This window comes from Pongo abelii, chromosome 4 (assembly GCF_028885655.2).
Source record: "Pongo abelii isolate AG06213 chromosome 4, NHGRI_mPonAbe1-v2.0_pri, whole genome shotgun sequence".
NCBI lineage: Eukaryota > Metazoa > Chordata > Mammalia > Primates > Hominidae > Pongo > Pongo abelii.
In genome coordinates this window covers 8,875,000-8,902,020 of record NC_071989.2, presented here as the reverse complement: position 1 = coordinate 8,902,020, position 27,021 = coordinate 8,875,000, and the positions used below count along the sequence as shown (strand labels likewise).

The 27,021-nt window shown below is 34.8% G+C and overlaps 1 long non-coding RNA gene across 2 annotated transcripts in view; it reads left to right on the top strand.

Moving 5' to 3' along the window:
* Window positions 1–27,021, top strand: part of LOC129059326 (uncharacterized) — a 92,017-nt gene that overhangs the window by 14,121 nt on the left and 50,875 nt on the right. The window contains exon 3 of one of the 2 annotated variants that reach the window (XR_008525129.2): window positions 14,729–14,828. The exons of the other annotated variant lie outside the window; for it this stretch is intronic. This is a non-coding gene — a long non-coding RNA (uncharacterized LOC129059326). The remainder of the gene's footprint in view (window positions 1–14,728; window positions 14,829–27,021) is intronic. 2 annotated transcript variants of the gene reach the window in all.

Sequence of the window (27,021 nt, the reverse complement as noted above, 5' to 3'; positions counted from 1 at the left end):
TCTGGGCTTCGTCCATCCTATCAATTTTGGTAAAGACCGGGATAAACCACTTACTTGTCAAGATTGACAGTTTTTATCCTTTGAAAATTTTTATTTTGCCTCACTTTTGAGAAGTGGCATAAAATTACATATTTACAAAACAAGTAAATTTGTGAAAGTAATGGAGATTTATAAAACAATTGACTATAATTTCATTGATTGTAATTTAAAATGCTACCAAATAGAACAAGTCAGGAGGTTGTGAGTTGCCATAAATTACCTTTGATTAAGTCCTTCTTACATCAGTTCCTTGAGAGAGTGAATATAACAGAGGTCTGGCCCAAGGCTGTGGGCTTTCACCTTCATTGCTTGTGGTGCTTATGGCCAGTTATCTCAAGTGACAGGTGCATGCTAGTCCCACACCAGAGTGTTTTAGCATTCTAGTCAGCATTTTCCCAGCTTCCACAATACTAGTATTATAAATGCCATGTCTTCTGTGTGAGCTTGTAATTATGAAGACACTCCCAGAACAAAGTAAAACAGTCTACAAAGGGGAATCATATAAGAATAGGATGGTGGTCTTAGGTGAAATGTGTCTGCTAGATGGAAAATTGCTGAAATTGCATACCTATGGATGGCCAGAATGTCTCAAGCTAAAATTCTAAATCATTCAATATCATGTGGCTTAGACTATCTTTGATGGATCCAATTTTTTTTGTCCTCAAATAAAAATGTTTGACTAAAACAATGTAATCGTATCAAGGAACACATAATGGGGCATGCAAATGAAAAAATAGGCCACTCTTCTGATCCACTTGAATTATTATATTTTGTCTTATTTCATTGTGTATGTTAATGTGAACTTCCTTAAGGTCTTTCTAAAGATAGATACTGTATGAGTCAACAAATCAATCAACAAAGTAAACTATAAACAATGAGCAGCTAGGTGTATCCTGTTTGAATCTAAATTTTTGGTGCTACAAATCTATTTATATTAATGACTGAAGTATAAATATTGTCATGCTACCCTGAAGGGATAAACATATATAAGTAGAAAATATTTCAATTGGAATAGCATTAGCATTCAGCTCTGATTTACTCAGTGAGGAAGAAAATCATGCAGAATGAATTTTCCGAATTTGTCCCCATGTTATACATAATAAGTTATAAAGAAGCCTATATTATAATGCTAAAGATATATTTTGACATAGTAATACATAATTTTATGTAAAAGTTTTCTTAATGAGAAAATGCTTTTATTCCAATGATTATCATTTTATGGTGTGTTTCCTTTAAGTGGTATTACTAAGACTTGATATCTTAAAACAAAATGGGAACGATTATTAAATGCAAAAAATGATCTCGGATAAAAGTATTCATAAATTTGAGTAACCTAAAATTCTAGTTACATTGTGCATTGCATATTAAATTGCATTTACATATTTTTAGTCTATTCATTCAAAAGCAGTATAAATAAAGTGATAATTCTATCCTTTGTGTGTATTAGTAATATAATGTTTTGTGGTATAAAATTTTGTAGCTTTAATAATAACAGAAAATTTCATGCCAAGTTCCTATGTTTTGTCCGTATGATGATAAAACAACTATTTTTGCTTTCAGTCTTAATTCTAGACAAAATATCAGCTTAACTTATTTTCATATTCCTCAGTGTTTTCATTTTAACAAAGTAAGCCATTGTTTGTTGTTGGATGAATGATGCAAGCATAAAATTTTAAGTCATACTTTATTCAATATATGCAGGATCAAATTGAAGGCTTCGAGTGGAAATCAGTGCATTTCATTTATCTTGTATAGCCAACTATACAACAATGCAACACAATTAAATTAGATTATTAATTTATTTTAATTTGACATAATATAATTACAAAATTATTTGTATTTATATGAAAATAATTCTGTAATCATCTTATAAACTTTCCTTAACATTGCTGAATAATATAAGATGCACTTGGGGCTAAATTTTGATTATTAAATTTAGATTTTCTATGTGTGTGCATACGTGTGTGTACTTTGTGTGTGTGTAAAAAGAGCGGGAGGGAAAGAATATAAAAAGAAAATTGTTAGTTAAGAAGGTGATTAAAGGTTAAGGACATATTTGCATCTCATCTTTTAAGTGCAAAGATGTTTTGGATAAGTCAAGATGAACTTACATATGACCCTGACTTTTAAAAGACCATAAGTAAACCTTTAAGGTCTTTACCTGTTGCAGCAAAATCTTTAAAATGTTTTAAACTATTTAAACCATTTTCTTCTTTAATACATTAATTCAAATCATGCTGTGGCTAAATGTGACAGGAACTTTTTAAAAGGTGATGCAATTGGGAAATGTCTTTTCAGAGAAGTTCCTTCAACTTGAATTAAATCCATAGCTAACAGTGGCCTGATGGATGAAAATTCTCCCTGTTCCTTGGACAGCAAACTCTGTGGTAGCACATATCACATAAAGGCATGGTATTTCCTTAATAGGAGGAATACCTGCGTTTCTTGAGCCTCTTCCTAAAAGTTAGCATTGTATTATCTGTTAATACATTTCTGATTTTTTATTTCAAGAAAAACTGCCTTTTAAAAAGATAGCATATTTCACAAGGGATCTAGATTTTATATTCTCCATTTCTGCTAAAGGGAAACACTAGGTGTGTAATGACTCCAAAAGTATAAAATATGTATTTTATAGACATTTAGTAATATAATGCTGGATATCATCATATAGGTTAGTAATGTTTGCTGTAAGCATAGTATAGTGTTCAGTGTGGCATATATTCAATACTAGGACTGATAGATATTGAATTGTGTAGGTTTCATTGTTGTTGTTGTCGTGTTTTCAAACTGTATCTGTCATACCAGAAAAAATAAATAAAATCAACCAAGTAATCTATACACCCATCTCATAGCTCTTTACTGACAATTTATAAAATATAGCAGGTTCATATTTTAAAATTACATTCCTGTACTTACTTGTATTAAGTTTAATCTGTGAAACAGCACAAATATTAGTACTGAATCAGAGACTTCTGGTTTCCATGTTTGGCATGTAAGGAGTTTGGAAATCACCACTCCATCCTAACAAGAAGTAAAAAGCTGAACAAACATAAAAAGATACAATTCTTCTTAGATCTTTCAGAAAAGTAAGGTCATAAGGAAACCACTACCTCCAAAACTTAGACAGACAGATAGGAACAAAGAATCACAAGGTACTGGAGCAGAAACTCATGACCAAAAACCGTCATGGGAATCAATAGCAGAATTTGAATAACTTAACTATGATCAATGAATTCCTGGAGGCTCAGTGTGAACAAATACATAAATTAAAAATTCCAGGACGACCCAGGCATAGGAAGGCTCCCACACTTTTGTGAATTTCACCACCTGTAGCTCTACTATATTATCAGAATAAAGACCTGAGAAAATTCCCTTGATTTGCTTGTGTATTTTTATGTAGATGTGAAGGGAATAACAGCAATTATACATGGTATGATAGAGAGGAATATTTTGTTATTATAAGGTACTTGCACTATGAAATAATATGTTGCTATGTGAAGGCTGACTTGGATTATTCATAAATGTATATTGTAAACTCTAGAGCATGCACTACAAAAAGGTTTAAAAGGATAAGTATGGTTTACATACTAACACAGAAGAGAAAATGAAATTATATAAAATGCTCAACTAAAACCCTAAAAGGCAGAAAAAGAGTGGAAAACAAAATAGAAAATGGCACAATGGCAACAAATACAAAGTGTAGCAAATATGATAGATATTAATCCAATTATATCAGTAATCACTTTAAATGTCAATGGACTAAATAAACCAATTAAAAAAGAGACATTGTCAGAGTAGATTAAAAAATGAGATCCAACTATACATTGTCTATAAGAAATCCACTTTAAATACAAACATATGTAGATCAAAGGTTAAAAAAATATATATAGCATTCAAACACTTGTCAAAAAAGCAGAAGTAGCAATGTGATTTCATACAGCAGACTTCAGAGCAAAGAAAATTATCACGGATAAAGGGGTGCATTACATAATAATAAAGGGATCATTTCCGTAAGATATAACAATCCTTGCTATAATAGAGCATCAACATACATGAGGCAACACTAATAGTAGTGCAAGGAAAAATAGATGAATTCACTGTGAGTTCATTCTCACATTTCTGTTAAGAAGTACCTGAGACTATCAAATTTATAAAGGCAGGTTTAATTGGCTCATGGTTCTGCAGGCTGTACAGGAAGCATACTGGCTTCTGCTTTTAGAGAGGCTTCAGGAAGCTTCCACAATAATGGCAGAAGGCAAAAGGGGAGTGAGATGTCTCACATGGCAGGACCAGGAGCAAGAGAAAGAAATAGGGAGGTGCCATGCATTTTTTAACTAACTAGGTCTTATGAGACCTCACTCATAATCACAAGGACAGTACCAGGAGGATGGTTGTATTAGTTCATTCTCACACTGCTATAAAGAAACTATCGGATAATTTATTAAGGAAACAGATTTAATTGACTCACAGTTCCACATGGCTGGGGAGGCCTCAGGAAAATTACTATCGTGGTGATGAAAGGCCAAGGAGAAGCAAGGCACATCTTACATGGTAGGAGGAGAGAGAGAGGGCACAGGGAAAACTGTCACTTTAAAAGCCATCAGATCTTGGTCAGACACGGTGGCCCAGCACTTTGGGAGGTGGGTGGATCACCTGACATCAGGAATTTGAGACTAGCCTGGCCAACGTGGTGAAACCCCATCTCTACTAAAAATACAAAAAAATTGGCTGGGCGTGTTGATGGATGCCTGTAATCCCAGCTACTCCGGAACCTAAGGCAGGAGAATCACTTGAACCCAGGAGGTGGAGGCTGTAGTGAGCTGAGGTTGTGCCATTGCACTCCAGCCTGGGCAACAAGAGCGAAACTCCATCTAAAAAAAAAAAAAAAAAAAAAACAACAACAACAACAACAACAAAAACACCAGCTCTCATGAGAACTCCCTCACTGTCATGAAAACAGCAGCATGGGTGAAATTGTCCCCGTGATCCAATCACTTCCCACCAGGTCCCTCACTTGACATGTGGGGATTACAGTTGCAGATGGGATTTAGGTGGGAACACACAGCCAAACCATACCAATGGTGCTAAACTATTCATGAGAAACTGTCCCTGTGATCCAATCACCTCCGACCATGCCCCACCTCCATGATTAGGAATCATAATTTGACATGAGATTTGGGCAGGGACACAGATCCAAACCATATCCACTATTATAGTTGGTGACTTAAATACTTCTGTATCAGAAATGATGGAATCCAGCCAGCAGGTAGAAAATCAGTAAATACATACTTGAATTCAAGAGCATCATCAATCAACTGGATTGACATCTATTGACATCTATTTACTACTTCATTCAGGGTGCACATTATTCTCAGGCTCACATGTAATATTCCCCTGTGATCACACTGCTCATAGAACATACAATAACACATTTAAGAGAATAGAAATAATGTCTCCTTTTAGAGCACAATTGAATGACACAAAAAATACTTATGAGAAAAATAACGAAAAAAAATCTGCAAATACTTAGAGATTATACACAAGACTTTAAAAGAATACATGGATCAAAAGGAAAATTCAAGGGGTGGAGGAGAATGGTTTATGGGCACAAAAGAAAAGTTAGATATAATGAATATAAGGTAGTATTTGATTACACAACAGGATGTCTGCAGTCAATAATACTTTACTATACATTAAAATAACAGAGGATAATTGGATTGTTTGTAACAGAAAGAAAGGATAAATGCTTGAGGTAATGGATACTGTATTTACCCTAATGTGATAATTATGCATCATATGCCTTTAACAAAATATCTCATGTGTTCTATAAATGCATACACCTACTATGTATCCACAAAAAATAAATTAAAGTTAAAAAAATATTGAGAATAATTTTAAAATATTTTAAATTGAATTAAAATAAAAATATGACATCAAAATTTGTGTGATGCAGCAAAAGTAGTGTTTAGAGAAAAATGTATAGCATTGAATGCACACATTTAAAAAGAAATATAAAAAATAAATAATTTAAGCTTTCTCCTTAGGAAGTGAAAAAAAAAAAAAAGAAGAACAAATTAAAACCAAAATGAGCAGAAGAAAAGAAAAATTAGAGCAGAAATCAATGAAATTAAAAACAGGAAACCAATAGAGAAAATCAACAAAACCAAAAGCTTGTTCTTGAAAAGGTTAATAAAATAAGCCTCTATTCAGGCTAACTAAATTACAAGCAGAGAAGACACAAATTACCAGTATCTTGAATAAAAGAGGGAACATTACTACAGATCCCTTGACATCAAAAGTAATAATAAATATTATGAACAAATTTATGCCAACAAATTTGATAAACTATAGGAAAGCAGTCATTTTTTTGAAAAACATAATTTGCTAAACTCACACAAGAAGAAATAAACAATATAAATAGCCCATATCTCTTAAACAAATTATATAAATCATTAATAACTTTACAAAACAGAAAGCACCAGGCCCAGATGGGTTCATTGGTGAATTCCACCAGACATTTAAGAAATAAATTATACCAATTCTATACCAATTATAGCAAAACATAATAAAAGGGAATGCTCTCTGACTCATTCTATGAGGGCAGCATAGCCCTAATACCATCACCAGACAAAGACATTGAAAGAAATGAAAACTACATATTGGTAGCTCTTATAAACATAGATGAATGCAAAAAATAAACTCAACAAAATATTGGCAAATTAAATTTAACATTATGTAAAAGGAATCACAGACCACAAACAAGTTGGTTTTATTTCAGGTACGCAAAGCTGGCTCCGCATTTGAAAATCGGTTTTGTAATTCTTCATATAAACAATTAAAGAATAAGACTTATGTAATCACATTCATGGATTTGGAAAAATCATTTGAAAAACTCAACACTCATTTATGATTTAAAAAATAAAATCTCAGCAAATACAAATGGAGGAGAATTTCCTCTAATGGATAAAAAATATCTACAAAAACCCTACAGTTAATATTATACTTAATGGTGAGAAACTAGAATGTTTCAAAGTATCACTATGAGCAAGGCAAGAATGTCTCTTCTCACTACTGCTTTTCAACATTATCCCAGAAGTTCTAGCTAATGCAATAAGACAAGAATAATAAATCAAAGGTCTGCAGAGTGAGAAGGAAAAAAATACAACTCTCTTTGATTGCTGTATTAGTTTATTCTCAAATTGCTATAAAGAAATACTTGAGACTGAGTAATTTTTAAAGAAAAGAGGTTTAATTGGCTCATAGTTCTGCAAGCTATACAGAAAGTATAGCAACTTCTGCTTTTGGGGAGGCCTCAGGAGGATTTCAATCATGACAGAAGGCAAAGGGAACACCGAACATGGCCAGAGCAGGAGAAAGAGATAGAAGCAGGAGGTGCTACACATTTTTAAACAGCCAGATTTCATGAGAACTCACTCACTACTGTGAGGACAGTACGAAGGGGGATGGTGCTGAATTATTTATGAGAAATTCACCTCCATTATCCAATTACCTCTCACCAGGCCCCACCTCCAACATTGGGCACTATAATTTGACATGAGATTTGGTGGGGACACAGATCCAAACCATATCACTTCCAAATGACATAACTGTCTATGGAGAAAATCTCAAAGATTTAATATAGTCAAGATGTCACTTGTTCCAAAATGGATATGTACATTCAATGCAATCCCCATCCAAATTTTAGTAAGTTATTCTGTGGATATTGGCAGACTGATTCTAAAGTTTATATGGAGAGACAAAAGACTTCAAAGAGCCAACCCAATATTAGAGAAGAACAAAACTGGAAAACTGACACTACCTGACTTCAAGACTAAAATAATCAAAGCAGTGTGGTATTGGTGAATGAATACAAAAATAGATTAGTCAGAAATAGAGCTGTATAAATATAGTCAAATAGTCTTTGACAGAAAAGCAAAGGTGATACAATGAAGTAAAGATAGTGTTTTCAACCATTGATGCTGGAAAACTGGGCATTCATATGCCAAAAAGAAAATCTAGACTAAGACCATAACAGTCTTCAAAATATTAATTTAAAATGGATCACAGACTTAAAGGTAAAACACAAAACTGTAAAACTCCTATAATATAGCATAGGAGATAATCTAGATGACCTTAGGGTAGGTAATGACTTTTCACCTACAACACAAAAGGCATGATCCATGAAACAAATAATTGATGAGCTGGATTTCATTAAAATTTAAAACTGCTCTGTGAGGAAGAATGTCAAAATAATGAGAAAACAAATCATAGGATGTGGAGAAATACTTGAAAAAAACATGTCAAATAAAGGGCTGTTATACAAAGAACTCATAATATTCTACAATAAAAAAATGGGCAACCCAATTATAAAATGGCAAAAATACCTGAACAGACACCACACCAAAGGCAATATAAGATGATAAATAAACATATGAGAATATGTTTGATGTGATATGTCATTAGGGAATAGCAATTTCAAACAAGAGACAACTAACTGCATGTCATTAGGGAATAGCAATTTCAAACAAGAGACAACTAACTGCACACCTATCAGAATGGCTAAAGTCCAAAACATTAATACCAAATGCTGGTGAAGATGTGGACCAACATATGAGCAAACTCTCATATGTGGCTGATGGGAATTCAAAATGATATGGTCACTTAGGTTTGGTTTCTTAAAGAACTAGATATACTCTTACCATACGATCCAGTAATTGCTCTCCTTGTTATTTGCCCAAACAGCTTGAAAACTTTTATCAACATAAAAACTTGCTCACAGATGTTTATAGAAAGTTCATTCAAAATTGCTCAAATTTGGAAGCAACCAAATACCCTTCAGGAGGTGAATGAATAAATAAACTATGGTATATCCAGACAATGCCATGTTATTCAGTGCTAAAAAGAAGTGAACTGTATGAAAAGATATAGAGAAACCTTAAATGTATGTTATTAAATGAAATAAGTTCATCTAAAAGGCTATATAATGTATGATAGCATTCTGGAAGAGGAAAACCTATGAGACAGTAAAAAAGATGAGTGCTTTCCAAGGCTGAGGGTTAGAAGGAGATGAATAGGTGGAGCATAGAGGAGTTTTAGGACAGTGAAACTATTCTGTGTGATACCACAACTGTGAATACATGTCATTAAAGATTTGTGAAAATTCATAGAATGTGAAAGAGTAAACTTGAATGTAAAGTATAAACATTTGTGTGATAATGATGTGTAAATACAAATTTATTGATTTTAACAAATGTAGTACTGTGATATGTTGATAGTGGGGGAGGCTGTAGGTGTTTGGGTCAGGGACTTTAGAAACTCTGTACTTTCTACTTGATTTTGCTTTAAACTTAAAACTCCTCTGAAATGATCTCTATTAAAGAAAAATGAATCCTACTTGTCAAAAATAAGATAATTGGATTCTCTTGGTTGAAAGATACAAAGGATACCTTTTTTTCTTTTTTTTTTTTTTTTTAAGAGCGAGGCTCTTTCTATGTTGCCCAGACTGGCCTCTAACACCTGGGCTCAAGCAATTCTACAGCTTCAGGCACCTGAGTAGCTGGGACTACAGGCATGTGCCACTGTGCCTGGTTCATGCCTCATTTTTATCCAGCTATTTCACACTTTTCTAATGAACAAACCATGTTAAAATTTTTGATTGGCAGAACAGGAAAGTGAGAGATGAAAGGGGGAAGTGTTACACTTTTAAACAATCAGAGCATGTGAGAACTCACTCACTGTCATGAAAACAGCAAGAAATAAATATACCTCCATGATTCAATCACCTCCGGTCACCAGGCCCCTCCTGCGATACTTGGGAATTTCAATTTGACATGAGATCTGAGTGGGAACACAGAGGCAAACCATATCATTCTGCCCCTGGACCCTCCAAAATTGTCATTTTCACATTTCAAAACCAATCATGCCTTCCCAACAGTCCCCCAAATACGTAACTCATTCCAACATTAACTCAAAAGTCCAAGTTTAGACTCTCATCTGAGACAAGACAAATCCCTTTTGTCTATGAGCCATGAAAAGAAAACAATACTTCCAAGATACAATGGGGATATAAGAATTGGGTAAATGTTCCTGTTACAACAAGGATAAATTGGCCAAAACCAAGGGACTAAGGGCCCTATGCAAGCCCAAAACCCAGCAGGGTATTCATTAAATCTTAAAACTCCAAAATAATCTCTCTTGACTCCATATCTCACATCCAGGACATGTTGATACAAGAGGTGGGCTCCCAAGGCCTTGGGAAGCTCTGCCCCTGTGGCTCTGTAGGGTACAACCCCTGTGGCTTCTGACAGATTGGTACTGAGTGCATGTGGTTTTTCTAGGTGCATGGTGCAAACTGCCAGTAGATCTACCATTCTGGGATCTGTAGGACCATGGCCCTCTTCTCATAGCTCCAGTAGGCAATGTCCCAGTGGAAACTCTGTGTGAGAACTCCAACCCCACATTACCTTTCTGCACTCCCCTAGTAGATATTTCCCATGAAAGCTCTGCCCTTCAACAGGCTTCTGCTTGGACTTTGAGACATTTTCATACATCCTCTGAGATCTAGGTGGAGGTTCCCAAACCTCAGTTCTTACTTGGTGTGTACCCACAAGCCCAATACCATGTGGAAGCCACTACAGCTTGGGGCTTGTACCCTCTGAAGCCATAGCCCAAGGTTTACTTTTCCTTTTGTTAACCATGGCTGGAGCTAGAGCAGCTGGGATGTGGGGTGCCACAAACCAAGGCTGCACAGAGCAGCAGGGCCCTGGGCCTGGGCCACACAACCATTTTTTTCTCCTAGGCCTCTGGGCCTCTGATGGGAGGGGCTGCCACGAAGATCTCTGAAATACCCTGGAGACATTTTCCCCAGTGTCTTGGCTATTAGCATTTGACTTCCCTTCAGTTTCAAAAATCTCTGCAGCCAGTTTGAATTTCACCCCACAAAATGGGTTTTCCTTTTCTACTGCATGGTCATGTTGCAAAGTTTTCAAACTTTTGTGCTCTGCTCCCCTTTTAAATATGTTTCAATTTCAGACCATCTTTTTGTTACATATATGAGCATATACTTTTAGAAGCAGCCAAGTCACCTCTTGAATGCTTTGCTGCTTAGAAATTTCTTCCATCAGATACCCTAAATAATTTCTCTCAAGTTCAAAGTTCCACAGATCTATAAGGCAAGGGCAAAATGCCACCACTCTCTTTGCTAAAGCCTAGCAGGAGTGACCCTTACTCCAGTTCCCAATAAGAGGTTCATCTCCATCTGAGACCACCTCAGCCTGGACTTCATTGTCCATATCACGATCAGCATTTTGGTCACAAGCATCCAACAAATCTCTAGGAAGTTCCAAACTCCCACATCTTCTCGTATTCTTCAGAGTCCTCCAAACCTTTCCAACCTCTGCCCATTAGCCTTTTTCAAAATCAATTCCACATTTTCAGGTATCTTTATAACGGTGCCCCTCTCTCCTGATACCAATTTTCTGTATGATTCCATTTTCACACTGCAATAAAAACTATGTGAGACTGGGTAATTTCTGAAGAAAAGAGGTTTAATTGACTCATAGTTCTGCAGGCTCTTCAGGAAGCATGTCTAGGAGGCCTCAGGAATCTCACAGTCATGGTGGGAGGGAAAGAGGACGGAAGTATGTCTTAACATGGTGGAGCAGGAGAAAAAGAGAGAGAGAAAATGAAGAGGAAAGTGTTACACTATTAAACCATCGGATCTGGTGAAAATTCACTCACTATCATGAGAACAGCAAGGTGATAATCCTCCCCCATGATTCAATCACCTCACACCATGTCCTTCCTCCTATACATGGGAATTATATTTCAAGATGAAATCTAGGTGGGGACAGAGCCAAACCATATCATCCAGTAAGAAAGAAAATGTGATTCAGACATAGAACTCTTGCTTTCTTATATCCAACTCTTCACACTAATTAAACCTGCTTCTATTTTTACATTTGATTATGATCAAACTAGAATGTGATTACAAAGGAAATGCAGTAAAAGCCTTCTGAGTAAGTCCTGTGTGATCCTGTTCTTGTTCCCCCTTAACATTCTCATCATCCCTCTGAGGTTTTTGAAGCAAGCCGCTCTTGCTTTGAAGAGCTGTCCGAAAGCTAAGCGGATGCTGCCATCCACATGCCTGAAGAACAGCCCTGAGCATGATCTGTGCTTGGTTGCTGCAGGAAAGAGCTGCTCTTTATCTTCCCTGAGGGGTACTTCCCTGCTGGTCAGTATCTTAAATTCTGTTAATATGCAAATTGAGGCTTCACCTCCAGCCAAGATGTAATAGTAAGAATAGGATATATTATTTTCCCCGAAAGAGTAAAAAATGCAGAAATATATTTAATAATGGATTTCAAGAAGCAGCAAAGGAGACGGACAGATCACAAGAGACAGAAAGCAAATGAAGTAAAAACTACAAATCACTCCAATTTACTGCCTTCGAGTTTCCAAGACAGAGCGTGGAGAGAGGGAAGGTGGACCGAACCTAGCAGATTCCCTTAGCTGAAGAGACAACTAAGAGTCTAGGGAGACCCAGATAGCTAGAGTTTGCAAAACCCTAGAGGCCGAGAGGGAAGGGAACTGCAGAAAGAGATGAATCTGAAGTTCTTTAAAGGACCTATTCCATAGAGTACTGGGGAGCACATAAATGTGGAGCAACTACTTGAAGCTGGGACTTAGATGAAAAAATTCCCTAATCTCACCTAACATATAATAAAAGCAAGATCTGATAGGGTCACTAATTCTTTCAGTGGCCAGAGAAAATGAAAAGATGGCATTGACCCTGGGGAAGACTGTAGAAGAAACATATTTAGGTAAAAATCAGAAAGTTAGTATTGAATGTCTAAGTATACAATAGGTATATTAGCAGCAGTGAGTCTGTGCAGGTCTGCAGTAACCTCAATTCTTGCCTCCTTAGAAGAGAGAATTTGACTGCAGGGCATACGGCAGAGTGAGAGACTGATGCAAGTTTTAAAGAGTGGAAGTTTATTAAAAGGTTTTAGAGAAGAAATGGAGGGAAGTACACTTGGAAGAGGGCCAGGAGAGTGACTTGAGAGATCATGTGCGGTTTGACATTTGACTTGGGGTTTTATATGCTGGCATGTTTCCAGGATGTTGCATCTCCTGTCCCCTGATTCTTTCCCTGGGGTGGGCTGTCTGCATGTGCAGTGGCCTACCAGCACATGGGAGGGGCTGCATGCACAATGTGTTTACTGAAGTTGTATGCGTGCTTACTTGAGATGTTTTCTTTTATTAGTTGAGTGTCACCAGTTAAACTCTGCCATTTCACCTCTTAGTGCACATGCTTGAGCCCACTCACCTAACTGCTGAGATCTTATCAGGAGCTGCTGATCATCAGTTTCAGGTTTCTTTCTTTTTTTTTTTAATCTTTTGGGAGACTTCCTTTCCCTGGCACCAGTTGTGACCAATTATTATTTTAGACAGATAGTTTAACAACCAACTGACCATCACCTGATGGTCTCCTTACATTCCTGGTGGGGTGGGGGATGGAGGACTCTTTTGCCTTGCTTATGCCTGACTACCTACCTACTGTAACAGTTAGACATCTAAGTGGAGCTCTTAAATAGGCAATCTGATACCTAAGAGGGGGAGTTCAGTGAAGAGATGTGAACTTGGGTTTCATTTTAAATGTAGACTCTGCAGAAAGCCTCCTCAGGCTATTTTAGCTAAAACCCTTCATTTCCATAAATCTCTCATAATTTCCTTTTTGTTTTCATTATGCTCACTAGTTAATCTCATCAGTTATGCTTGTATTTGTTTGTTTGTGTTTTCTCTCTCCAACTGTGATGTGAACCCCATTAAGTAGAATCTGGTGTTCATTCTTTTATCCGACTTCTATTTTAGAATCAGGTGGTACATGTGCAGACTTGTTACAAAGGGATATAGTGTGATGCTTAAGTTTGGGATCTGATTGAACCTGTCACCCAGGTAGTAAGCATAATAACCAATAGGTAGTTTACAGCCTTTTCTCTCCTCCCTCTCCCCATTCTATTAGTCCCAAGTATCTATTGTTTCCATCTTTATTTCCATGTGTACTCAATGTTTAGTTCCCACTTACAAGCGAAAGTAATGTGATATTTGGTTTTCCGTTTTTGGACTAGTTCATGTAGGAAGTTGGTCTCCAGCTGCATCCATGTTGTTGCAAAGGAGATAATTTCATTTTTTTATTACTGCATAGTATTCCATTATGTATATGTGCCACATTTTCTTTATCCAGTCCACCACCGATGAGCAGCTTGGTTAGTTCCATGTTTTTGCTATTATAAATAGTTGTATGATGACCATATGGGTGCATGTGCTTTTGGTAGAATGATTTATTTTCCTTTGGGTATGTACCCAGTAATGTGTTTGCTGAGTCAAATAGTAGTTCAACTTTTAGGTCTTTGAGAATTTTCCAAACTGCTTTCCACAGTGGCTGGAACAATTTATATTTCCACCAACACCATATAAGGATTCCCTTTTCTCCACAGCCTCGCCAACACTTGTTATTTTTTGACTTTTCAACAAAAGCCACCTGACTGGTGCCAGATGGTATCCCATAGTTTTGATTTGCATTTCTCTAATGATTAGTGATAATGAGCATTGTTGAACATATTTGCTGGCTGCTAGTATGTCTTCTATTGAGAAGTGTCTGTTTATGTTCTTCAATCTGTTTTCAAAGATTTTATACACATGTCCTGGAAAAGTGCTGCCCACAAAGGAGATGCCTGATAGACTGTGGAAAAAAATGTCTGAACATACAGTCATAAAAAAGAAGAGAGGTATGTGAGCCAATGTTAATGATGTTGGAATTATCAACACATAGATGGTAACTTGCTATTTTGAAAGGATGAGTTTCCTCTGAAAATGAGATGAAAATAGAGTCCATGCAGAGTTCTGAGAATATCATCATTTAAGTAATGCACAAAGGAAGTCGATAATACACTAAGCAACCCCTAAGCAGGATAGATAAAATAAATTCATCACCTTGGGCACAAAATAGTTAAATTCATGTAAACCAAAGATAAAATGAAACTCTAGAAAGTAAAAAGAAATAAGATGACACATTACATACAGAGGAATGAATATATGAAAGGCAGCTAATAGCACATTAAAAACAATGCAAACATTGTCAGCAGAACAAATCTTCTTCAAGAAATGTTAAAAGTAATTCCATCAGGCTGAAGTAAAGTAAAGGTAGTTAAAAAACCTAAGTTTTCAGGAAGGCATGAATAACACTGAAATAGGAAAATATGATACACAGAAAAGTAATCTTTTTTATTTTTTTAAAACACATGACTATACAAAACTATGACATTGTATTTGAATTTTATATGATATGAATATGTAATGCATATATATCAATTATAGCATAAAAATTCATGCATGCCAAAATGAAATCTTGGTGTTTCTAGGCTGGTTCTGTAGGAAGGGGTACAAAATGAACTCTAAGTAGTCTGTGAAGAATCAAGGATGTATTTTGTAATCCCAAGAAGAATCAGTACAAAATAGCATGCAAAGATTTATGGCTAAACTGTCAATGGTTATTCATGCCTTATACCACATAAAAATGTACTCAAAGTGGGTTAGAGATCTAAATGTAGAACCTAAAACTTCAAAATTTCTGGAATAAAAAAGAAAAACCACGTTGATGACTTGGAGTCAACCAAAGTATCCTTAAATAGAACATAATACGAAGGATCACAAAAGCAAAAAAAATGTATCATCAAAATTTAAAAATGCCCACAAAAGAAATAAATAAAAGGCATCCAAATTGGTAAAGACGAAATCAAACTGCCTCTGTTTGCCAATGATATAATCATGTACCTAGAAAACCCTAAATACTCATCAAAAAAAGCTCCTAGATCTGATAAGTGAATTAAGTTTCAGGATACAAAATCAGTTTACACAAATCAGTAGCACTGCTATACACCAAAAATGACTAAGCTGAGAAAAAAATCAAGAACAAATCCCCTTTACAACAGCTGCAAAATGAAAATAAAATACTTAGAAATATACCTAACAAAGGAGGTGAAAGGTCTCTACAAGGAAAACTAGAAAACACAGTCATCAGCGACACAACAAATGGAAACATAACCTGTGCTCATGGATAGGTAGAATCAATACTGTCAAAGTGACCATACTGCCAAAAGCAATCTACGGATTCAATGCAATTCTTATCAAAGAGCCATCATCATTCTTGACAACTAGAAAAAAGAAACAATCCTAATATTTATATGGAACCAAAAAAGATTGTATAGCCAAATCAAACTAAGCACCAATAACAAATCTGAAGGCACCACATTACCTGACTTCAAACTATGCTATAAGGCTATAGTAACCAAAACAGCATGATACTGGCATGAAAATAGGATAGACCAATGGATCAGAATGGAGAACCCAGAAATGAAGCCAAATACCTACAGAAGACTGATTTTCAACAAACCAAACAAAAAAAGTGTTGAAAGGACACCTTATTCAACAAATGGTGCTGGGATAATTGGCAAGCCACATGCAGGAGAGTGAAACTAAATCCTCATTTCTCACCTTATTAAAAAAACTCAACTGAAGATGGTTCAAATACTTAAATCTAAGACTTGAAACTATAAAAATTCTAAAAGATAACATTGGAAAAAGTCTTCTAGACATTGGCTTAGGCAAAGAATTCATGACCATTAACCCAAATGCAAATACAACAAAAACAAAAATAAAGAGATGAGAAGTAATTAAACTAAAAAGCTTCTGCCCAGCAAATAATCAACAAAGTAAACAGAAAACCCCCAGAGTGGGGGAAAATCTTCACAAACTATGCATCCAACAAGGGACTAATATCCAGAATCTACAAGAAAATCAAACAAATCAGCAAGAAAAGAAACCCAAATAATCCCATCAAAAACTGGCTAAGGACATGAATAGACAATTTTCAAAAGAAGATATAAAATTGGCAAACATATACAAAAGTGTTCAACATCTCTAATGGTCAGGGAAATGCAAATCAAAACCACAATGCAATACCAACTTACCACGCAAGAATGGCCAGAATTTAAAAATCAAAAATTAATAGATGTCGGTGTGGATATGGTTAAAAGGGAACACTTTTACACTGCTGGTGGGAATGTAAACTAGTACAACCACGATGAAAAACAATATGGAAATTCCTTAAAGAACTAAAAGTAGAGCTATCATTTGATCCAGCAATCCCACTCCTGGATATCTACCTAGAGGAAAATAAGTAATTATATAAAAAAGACCCTTGCACAGGCATGTTTATAGCAGCACAATTTGCAATTGCAAAAATGTAAAACCAGCTTAAATTCTCATTAACCAACGAGTGGATAAAGGAAATTTGGCACACATATACCATGAATACTACTCAGCCATAAAAAGGAACAAAATAATGACATTCACAGCAGGCTGGATAGAGTTAGAGACCATTATTTTGAGTGAAGTGACTCAGGAATGGAAAACTAAACATCGTATGTTCTCAATTATAATTGGTAGCTAAGCTAAAAGGACACAAACACATAAGAATAATACAGTGGACTTTGGTGACTTGGAAAGAAGGGTGGGGTGTGAGGGATAAAAGTCTAAACATTGGGTACAGTGTACACTGGGTGTACACCAAAATCTCAGAAATCCCCACTGAAAACTTAATCTATGTAACCAAACACCACCTCTTCCCCAAAAACCTATTGAAATAAAAAAATCCCTAAAAATAAAAAAGATGGCATAGTCCATACTTGCCTATAACCTATGCAGCACATCCTTCTATATACCTTACATCATCTTTACATTACAAAAAATACTTAATACAATGTAAATACTAGGTTGATATTTTTATGCTTTATATTTATTTATGTCATTTTTTGTTGTATTTTTATTTTTATTGTTTCTTTTCAAATATTGTTGATTCACGATTGGTTGAATCTGCAGATGCAAAACCCACAAATACAAAGGGCCAACTGTATTACAAACTGTACATCTGATAAGGGCCTAATATCTAAAATACAGAAGGAAAGTAACTCAATAACAATAAAACAAACAACACAATTTAGAAATAGACAAAGGATCTGAATCGACATTTCTGAACAGAAGAGATACTAATGGCCAACAGATACATAAAAAGATGGTCAACATTTCTAATAATCAGGGAAATACAAATTTCATTGTGATGAAATATCATCTCACACCTGTTAAAATGGCTATTGTCAAAAATAGATTGTGTGGGTGAGGATGTGGAAAAAAGGGAACACTTGTACACTGATAATGTAAATCAGTACAGCCACCTTGGAAAATAGTAAGAAGTTTCCTTAAAAAAATTACAGTTGAATTACCGTATGATCAAACAATTCCACTTCTGGGTATACATTTGAAATGAAATCAGTATGTCGAAGAGAGGTCTTCAAATCCCATGTCCATTTCAGCAGCACTAGCCAAGATATGGAAGTAAGTCCATTAATAGATGAAAGAATAATGAAATGTGGCATGTATACATAAGAATACTACTCAGCCTTTAAAAAGAAGGAAATTCTGTCATTGTGACAATATGAATAGAACTGGAGGATATTATGCCAAGTGAAACAAGCCAGGCACAGAAAAACAAATTCTGTATGATGTCACTTATGTGGAATGTAAAACAGTTGAGCTCATTGAAACAGAATAGAAAGATGGTTACATGCGGTTGGGAATAGTGAGAGGAATAGCAAAAGTGAAGATGTTGTTTAAATGGTGGAAAGGTTTGGTTTGACAAAGAATAAATTGTAGTGATTTATTTCATGGAATGGTGGCCACAGTTAATAATAATGTATTATATAATTCAAAATTCCTAAAATAGATTTTTAACATTCTTACCACAAAAAAAGATAAATTGGCGAACTGATGAAATTGCCAATTATCTTGATTTAATGTTTCTAAATGTACATATAGATCAAAAAATCATGTTGTATCCCATAAATGTACAAAATTATTTTTTATCAAGTGAGAAAAAGAGAATGTTAATTGGTACAACTTCTTTGGAAGGTAATTTGGAAATATGTCTTGGAAGTATAATTGCATATGTACTTTGATATATCAAATTCTATATGTGAAGCATTCTGTCAAAATTCTTGCACACATGTATTAATAAAATGATGTATTGCAACTATTCTCAATAAAGTACTGCTTGTGACAGCAAAATGTGGGAGCCAACCTAAATATTCTTAGCAGTACTGTCTAAGTAAACAGATTATACTCATAAAACAGAGCAGTAATAAAATCACATTTCATTGTATACTCCTTTATATTTTGTGAATTTTAAATTTTGTGAACTTTTTGCTCAGGCAAAAAAAAAAAAGAATTATAAACTAATGAGCTAATATCCTCCAAGAATAAAAATAGAAATATGTCTAATTTTGTAGCAAAATCCATTAATATTGGCATCATTTTAACTTCAAGCATATTTTACTCAACACATATGAGATAGAATGTAAAGTCATTGTTTTGAAAAACATTTCCAATTGGTGTTAATATTATTACTCTGGGAAATGAGAGTAATTACAGAACCTCATAATGGTCAACAAACTATTACAATATCAGTTTCTTCATATGTTTTCCAGCATTTAATTTTGCCATTGGGAGGGTATTAGATTTGCTCTTAGAATTGTGCAGCAATATTTCATGTGGTAATCCACATTTCCCTAATGAATAATTATGTTAAATGACTTTTTGTTTATTACCTATATCAATGTTTAATTTTCAGTTTTGTTTTTGCTCTTTTGTTTTGTCTGTTTTGTTTGCAATTTGGAACATTTCTTCATCAGGAATATGTTTTAAAAATATTGTCACTCTATATATGGCTGGGTTTTTTGGTTTTCATTTTCCTAAGTCTCTTTTCAAAGAGCAGGCATTAAATTTTTTTTTTCAATAGTTTTAGGGGAACAGGTGGTTTTTTGTTACATGGGAAGTTCTTTAGTGCTAATTTCTGAGATTTTGGTGCACCCGTCACCTGAACAGTGTACATTGTACCCAATGTGTAGTCTTTTATCCCTCACCCCCCCTAGCCTGCCCTCTCTGGAGTCCCCAAAGTCCATTATATCATTCTCTTGCCTTTGTATACTCATAGCTTAGTTCCCACTTATAAGTGAGAAGATAGGATGTTTAGTTTTTCATTCCTGAGTTACCTAACTAAACACTCAGAATAATGGTCTCCAGCCATTCTGGGTTCTGTAGGATAGTGATCATCTTATCACAGCTCCACTAGGAAGTGGCCCAGTAGGGCAATCTGTGTGGGGGCTTCAACCCCACATTTCCCTTCTGCACTTCCCTAGCAGAGGTTGTCCATGAGGGTCATGCCTCTGCAGCAAACTTCTACCTGGACATCCAGGCATTTCCATACATCCTCTGAAATCTAGGTGAGGCTTCCCAAACATCAATTCTTGACTTCTGTTCACCTTTATAGCTCAACACCATATGGAAGCTGCCAAGGCTTGGAGCTTGCACCCTGTGATGCCACAGCCTGTGCTGTACCTTGGTCACTTATATCCATGGCTAAAGTGGGAGGGATGCAGGGCACCAAGTCCATAGGCCGCACACGGAAGGGAGACCCTGGGCCGGGCTCACAAAACCATTTTTTCCTCCTAGGCCTCTGGGCCTGTTGTGGGAGGGGCTGCCACAAAGATCTCTGAGATGCCTTGGAGACATTTTCCCCATTGTATTAGGAATTAACGTTTGGCTTCTTATCAACAGATACAAATTTCTGCAGCAGGCTTGAATTTGTTGTCAGAAAATAGATTTTTCTTTTCTGTCTCATAGGCTATAAATTTTCTGGACTTTTGTACTCTTTCCCCTTTCAAAACTGAATACTTTTGACAGCACCCAAGTCACCTTTTGAATGCTTTGCTGCTTAGACATTTGTTCTGTCAGATACCCAAATCATCTCTCTCACGTTCAAAGTTCCATGGATCTCTAGGGAAGAGGCAAAATGCTGCCAGTCTCTTTGCATAGCAAGAATGACCTTACTCCTGTGCCCAACAACCTCCTCATCTCTATCTGAGACCACCTCAATCTGGATTTTATTGCCCATATTACTATCAGCATTTTGGTTACAGCCATTTAACAAATCTCTAGGAAGTTGTAAACTTCCCCACATCTTCCTGTCTTCTGAGTACTCCATGTCTCTAGAAAGTTCCAAACTTTCCCACATTTTTCCATCTTCTTCTCAGCCCTCCAAACTCTTCCAACCTCTGCCTGTTACCCAGTTCCACAGTTGCTTCCACATTTTCAGGTATCTTTAAAGTAGCACTCCACTCCCAGTACCAATTTACTGTATTTGTCTGTTTTCATCCTGCTGATAAAAACATACCTGATCCTGGGTAATTTATAAAGAACAAGAGGCCTAATGGACTCACAGTTTTACATGATTGGGGAGGACTCACAATCATCACAGAAGGCAAAAGGCATATCTTACATGGTGACAGGCAAGAAGCTTGTGTGTGGGAACTCCTATTTATAAAACCATCAGATCTCATGAGTCCTATGCACTACCATGACAACAGTATGGGAAAAAATACCCCCATTCAGTTATCTCTACCTGGCCCCCTTGACACACGGGGATTATTACAAGTCAAGGTGAGTTTGGGTGGGGACACAGCCAAACCATATTACTAAGTATTTTATTATTATTATTTGCAGCTGTTGTAAAACAGGTTGAGTTCTTGATTTTTTTCTCAGCTTGGTTGCTGTTGGTGTATAGCAGTGCTAATAATTTGTGTAAATTGGTTTCCTATCCTGAAACTTTACTGAATTTATTCATCAGATCTAGGAGCTTCTTTGATGAGTCTTTAGGGTTTTGTAGGTGTATGATTATATCATTGGTAAACAGTGATAGTTTGACTCCTTTATCCATTTAGATGCATTTTCTTTCATTCTCTTTTCTGATTGCTCTGGCTAGGACTTCCAGTACTATGTTGAATAGAAGTGGTGACAGTGGGCATCTTTGTTTGGTTCCAGTTTTCAGGGGAAATGTTTGCAACTTTTCCCAATTCAGTATAATGTTGGTTGTGGGTTTGTCATAGATGGCTTTTATTACCCTAAGGTGTGTCCCTTCTATGCCAATTTTACTGAGGATTTTAAAAGAGATTCTGGATTTTGTCAAATATTTTTTCTGGATAAAAACACTAGTGAAACAAAAAAAATCACACTCCTAAACATATATGCACTTAATGCTAGTCCTTTCAAATTTATAAAACAAATATTACTAGACTGTATAAATGACATAAATGGCAACACAATATTAGTGGGGGACTTCAATACTCCACTGACAGCACTAGACAGGTCATCAAGACAGGAAATCACCAAAGAAACAATATACTTAAATTATGCCCTAGAACAAATGGACTTAACAGATATTTACAGAGCATTGTGCCCAACAACTGCAGAATATATATCCTATTCATCAGCACAAGGAACATTCTCCAAGACAGACCATATGATAAGCCACAAAACAAGCCTCAATAAATGTAAGAAAATGTAAATTTCATCAAATGCTCTCTCAGACCACAGTGGAATAAAATTGGAAATCAACTCTCAAAGGAACACTCAAAGCCATACAAATACATCGAAATTAAATAACCTGCTACTGAATGATCAATGGATCAACAATGAAATCAAGATGGAAATTTAAAAATTATTTTAACTGATGGATAATTGTGACACAACCTATGAAAACCTCTGGGATTCAGCAAAAGCAGTGCTAAGAGGAAAGTTCATAGCATTAAATGCCTACATCAAAAAGTCTGAAAGACCACAAATAGATATCTAGTGTCACATTTCAAGAAATTAGAGAAAGAAGAACAAACCAAACCGAAACCAAGCAGAAGAAAAGAATAACAAAAACCAGAGCAGAACTAAATAAAATTTAAAGAAAAAAATACAAAATATGAATGAAACAAAAAGCTGGTTCTTCGAAAATATAATAAAAATTAATTGACTATTAGTGAGATTAACCAAGAAAAAAAGAGAGAAGATTGAAATAAGTTCAATTAGAAACAAAATGGAAGATATTACGTCTGATGCTACAGAAATACAGAAGATCATTTAAGGATACCATGAACACCTTTATGTGCATAAATTAAAAAAGCTAGAGAAGATGGATAAATTCCTGGAGATATACCACCTTCCTTGATTAAGCCAGGAAGAAATAGAAACTTTGTACAGACCAGTAACAAACAGTGAGATTGAAATGGTAACCAAAAAAAATTCCAACAAAAAAAGTTCCAGAACCAGACGGACCCACAGCAGAATTTTATCAGTCATTCAATGAAGAATTGGTACCGATCCTATTGAAACTATTAAAACAGATAAAGAATTGCTCCCTAAATCATTCCATGAAGGCAGTATCACCCTAATACAAAATCAGAAAATACATAACAAAAAAAGAAAACTACAAATATTCCTAATGAACATAGATGCAAAAATCCTCAACAAAATATTACCTTACTGAATTCAACAGCATATCAAAAAGATAATTCACCATGATCAAGTGGGTTTCATATCAGGAATTTAGGGATGGGCTAACATATGCAAATCAATAAATTTGATACACCACATAAACAAAATTAAATATTATTTAATTTTATATATTAGACTTGAGCATTAGTGGATTTCGATATCAGCAGTAGGTCCCAGAACTGAGGAAATGCTGAAGTTTCAGTATTTTCTCCCAATCTGTGGGTTTTCTCTCAGTCTGTTAGTTGTTTCTTTTGTTGTGCCGAATATTTTTACTTGGATGTAATCCCATTTGTCTAATTTTGCTTTTATTGCTGTGCTTTAGGAGTCCTATTCAAAAACACCATTGCCAAAACCAAAGTTGTGGAGTTTTTCCACTATGTTTTCTTGTAGTAGCTTTATAGTTTTAGGGCCTTACATTGAAGTATTTTACCTATTTTGAGTTGAATTTTTATGTTTTGTGAGCTAAGGGTCCAATTTTATTTTTCTGCTTGTGGATATCCAGTTGTCCCAACATCCATTTATGTATTCTTTTCCTATTGTGTTTTCCTGAAACTTTTGTTGAAAATCAATAGACTGTAATTACTTGGATTTTTTTCTGAGCTTTCTATTCTGTTCCATTGGTTGATGTGTCTGTTTTTATACCAGTTCCATACTCTTTTGATCACAGTAGCTTTGTAATATATTTTGAAATCAGACAGTGTGATGATTCTAACTTTTTTGTTTTTTCCAATAATTGATTTGTCTATTTGGGGTCTTTTCTTTTTCTATACATATTTTAGGATTTTTCTTCTATTTCTGTAAAGAATGTCATTGGCATGTTTAAATAGGGACTTATTCAAACTGTAGATGCTTTGGATAGTATGAGCATTTTGGGGGTATTAATTCTTCCAGTCCATGAACATGGGATATCTTTTCATGTATTTGTCTTCTTCAGTTTATTTCCACAAAGTTTTATTGTTGTGGTGCACAGATCTTTCACTCTTGGATTAAATTTAATTCTATGTATTTTTTAGTGCTATTTTAAATGAGATTGTTTTATTAATTTCTTTTCAGATAGTTTATTATTAGTGTATAGACATGGTACTAATTTTTGTATGTGAATTTTGTAAACTGCAACATTGCTGAATTGGTTTATGCATTCTAACAGGTTTTTAGTGGAGTCTTTAGGGTTTTCTGGGTATAAGATCATGACATTAGGAAAAAAGCTTTCATTTCTTCCTTTCCTATATGGATGCTCTTTTTTTTCTTTTCTTTTCCTTTCATTTCTCTTTTCTTTTCATCTTTCTCTCTTTCCTTCTTTCTTTCTTCTTTTCCTTTCTTTCTCCTTCCTGCCTTTCTTTCTTTCTCCTTCCTCCCTCCCTCTTCTTTCTTTCTTTTCCTTTCTTTCTTTCTCTTTCTTTCTTTCTTTCTTTTCTTTTCTTTCTTCTTTTCTTTCTTCTTTTTCTGCCTGCCTGCCTTTCTTTCTTTCTTTCTTTCTTTCTTTCTTTCTTTCTTTCTTTCTTTCTTTCTTTCTTTCTCTTTCTTTCCTTCCCTCCTTTCCTTCCTTTCTTTCCTCTTCTGTTGCCTAATTGCTTACACAAGGACTTTTACTACTATGTTTAAAAAAATAACAAGAATGAGTATTCTTGTCAAGTCTCTGATCTCAGAGGAAAAGCTTTCAAATTTTTCCTCATTCAGTAGGCTGTTAGTTGTGCACTTGTTATAAGTGGCCTTTAGTGTGTTGAGACACATTCCCTCTATATCCATTTTTTGAGAGTTTTGATATGAATGGATATTGAATTTTGTTAAATTTTTTTCTGTATCTATTGAAATGATTGTGTGGTTTTTGCCCTTCAGTTAGTTAATATAGTATATCACATTGATCTGCATATGTTAAGTTAATCTTTCATCCCTCACATATCACTGGATCATGATAACTAATTTTTTATGTGACATTGAGTTCAGGTTTCTGTTATTTTGCATCTGTGTTCATCAGAAAAATTGATCTTTCTTTGTTAGTCTAGCTAAATGTTTGCTGATTTTCTTTTTGAAAAAAACTTTTTAGTTTTTAAAATACTTCCTGTTATTTTTCTAGACTTGATTTTGTTTATTTCTGCCTTCTTCTTTGTTATTTCCTTTATTCTGCTAAATTTGGGCATACGTTTTTCTGTCTTTTCTAGTTTTTTGAGGTGTAACATTAGGTTGTTTATTTGAGATCTTTCTCTTTTGTTGTTGTAGCCATTTTATTTCTATAAACTTTCCCCTTAGTAGTGCTTTTGCCACATCCAATAGGTTTTGGTATGGTGTGTTTCCATTTTTATGCATCTCAAGATAATTTTAATTTTTTAAAAAAAAATCATTATTTCACTCTTTGGTTGTTCAGTAACATGATGTTTAATTTCCAAATATTTGTGAGTTCTCCAAGATTGCTGTCATTATTGATTTTTGATTTCGTGCCAGTGAGGTCAGAAAAGATACTCAATATGATTCAATTCTTACTACATTTACTAAAAATGGTTTTGTGACTTAAGTTGTAATATATCTTGAAGAATGTTTTGTGTCAACTTTAGAAGAATGTATATTTTGTTGCTGTTAGATGAAATGTTCTGTAAATATCTTTTAAGTATATATATCATAAAGTGTAGTTCAATTGTAATGTTTCCTTATTAATTTTATGTCTAAATTATCTGTCTAATGTTGAAGTGGGATATTGAAATATCGTACTATTATAGTATTACAGTCTATCTCTCCCTTCAGATTTATTAGTATTTGCTTAATGAATTTAGCTGTTCTGATGTTAAGTACATAAGTATTTGCAATTATTATATCTCCTTGATAAATTCACCATGTTATCATAAAATAATGACTTTCTTTTTCTCTTTTTACGGTTTTTGACTTAATGTATATTTTGTTTGTTATACATATTGTTACACACACCATTTGTTTTTTATTTCTGTGGGATATCTTTTTCCATTTATTTACCTTCAGTCTATGTGTGTTATTAGAAATGAAGTGAGTCTTATAGATAGCATACAATTGGCTTTTCTTTTAATTTATTCAGCCACTTGATGCCTTTTATAGGGTAATTAAATTCATTTACATTTAAAGTAATTGTTAATAGGTAAGGACTTACTATTGAAATTTTAAATATTGTTTTCTGGTTAATTTTTAGATCCTTTGTTTCTCTTGCTTTCTTATTTTGTGCTTTAATTATTTTCTTTATTGACAGTATTTGAATTATTTATTTTAATCATTTGTGTATATATAAACAAACATTTTTGCTTTGTGGTTTCCATGAGGCTTGCATAAAAAATCTTATAATAATAAAAGGCTGTTTTAAGCTGATAATGACTTAACTTTTATCACCTGCATGAAGTCTACACTTTTGCTCCCCTTGCCCCACAATTTGTTTTGTTTCCAAATTTTATATGTTTTATATTTTGTGCCTCTAAGAAATTATTGTAGCTATAGTTGTTTTCACCAGTGAGTTTTGTATTTTCATATTACTAC